The sequence below is a fragment of the Dama dama genome, chromosome 21 (genome assembly GCF_033118175.1).
Source record: "Dama dama isolate Ldn47 chromosome 21, ASM3311817v1, whole genome shotgun sequence".
Taxonomy (NCBI): domain Eukaryota; kingdom Metazoa; phylum Chordata; class Mammalia; order Artiodactyla; family Cervidae; genus Dama; species Dama dama.
Window position 1 is genome coordinate 44,491,178 of NC_083701.1, and position 1,520 is coordinate 44,492,697.

The following is a 1,520-nucleotide window of genomic DNA, read 5'->3' on the forward strand; positions in this document are numbered from 1 at the left end:
ACACTGCCATTTACTTAGTATTTTACAACTAACATTCAAATTAACCTGAGTCCCATGGTCAATCTAAGTGCTAGGAGCTCAGACTGTGGATGTCAAAGCTGAAGTTCAGAACCTGAGGGTCAGGGCTGGAGTTAAACCATTTGGTCTGTACTCGCTGACCTTTGTTCTTCACTAGTTCACTTAAGAAACCATCATGCTGTGGATAGAGAAAGCTGAGTAAGACACTCTGTCTTCTATAATTCACAGTCGGAGTGGAAGAGCTGAATTTGTTCCCTCTAAATATTTTCTACTCTGTCTATGGATCCACTTTGACCTTCTGGTGGAAAGATGTTGGTTTGAAAGTGCAGATACTCTGATCCTTGCTGGCAATGCTTGCTCCTGGGGGCCACTTTTTGTTGCGTGGTATAGTTTGAGCCAGAGAGAATCACCTTCATCTTCCTCTCCATGAAGTCTGGTGAAAAGCAGAAACTGACCTTCTCAGGAGACAAGAATTGAGCACCTGGCCCTGATGGGGAGGCTGGCTTTGCAGTGATATATTTTTTTTCCCCCAGCCTCTGTAAGTGAAGAGTTCTGGTGGCAACCTAAGAACAAATCAGCAAACTGCAGGACCTCAGAAGGGGTCTACACTTTAGAAGTCATAGGGTCCAATTCTCACAAAAGCAGCTGGTGGGAGTGGATGGGGGAGCGAAGAACCCTTCAGGCAGAGCCAACTTCCACCAAAAGCTTGGGGACAATAGAAAGACCTGGAAGAGGCAACTTCAGAATTTTAGTAGGTACCAATAACCTTTCGATGATGATGGTGCTGTAAAGACTATCAGTTCCGTTCAGTTCAGTATAGCGGCGAATCCTACGGTGTTTTTTTCTGCCCTGGGCAAGAAGTTTGTCCTCTGCTGATTCTCTCTGGCTGAACTACCCCAGGCAACAAAAAGTGAATGGGAAAAGGCATTGGCTATCAAACCAGACATAAGTTAGAGAAATTTCTTCTCCATCTGTGCAACCTTGTAGATTAATGACTGCAAACTCCCAGAAGCGCCTCGGAGCGCAGAGCGTGAATGAGAATACTTGTTATTGGGAATCTCAGAACCCCTGAGAAGCGGGTCAGACGAGAGTGGGGTGTAGTGTCTGGGGTGCACTGCAGGCTGCGCCCAGATCTTGGCTGGACCGGACGCTCAGGGTGGAGGAGCCAGGCACAGCGACGGCCCAGCGTGCGCCCGGTCCTCCCACCACCGGTGGCGGCTGCCAGGAGGCCGGCCGCTGGCGGGAAGGGGCCAGGAAACCTCAGAGCCGCACGGAGACAGCAGCTGCCTTGTTCTGCAGCTTTTTTTTTTTTTTTCCTTCGCCTCCCAGGGGCCAGACATCCCCGCCCCACCCCCTACTCCCACCTCTCGTGCCACTTCTTTCCGCCCTGGCTCTGAAAGTGTTAACCCTGGGGCGTTTCGCACCTCCCCCTCCCGTCCGTCCCCCCCTCCCCAACCCCCGCCCCACTCCCGCCCAAGGTTCCCAAAAAAGAAAGGTGCAAA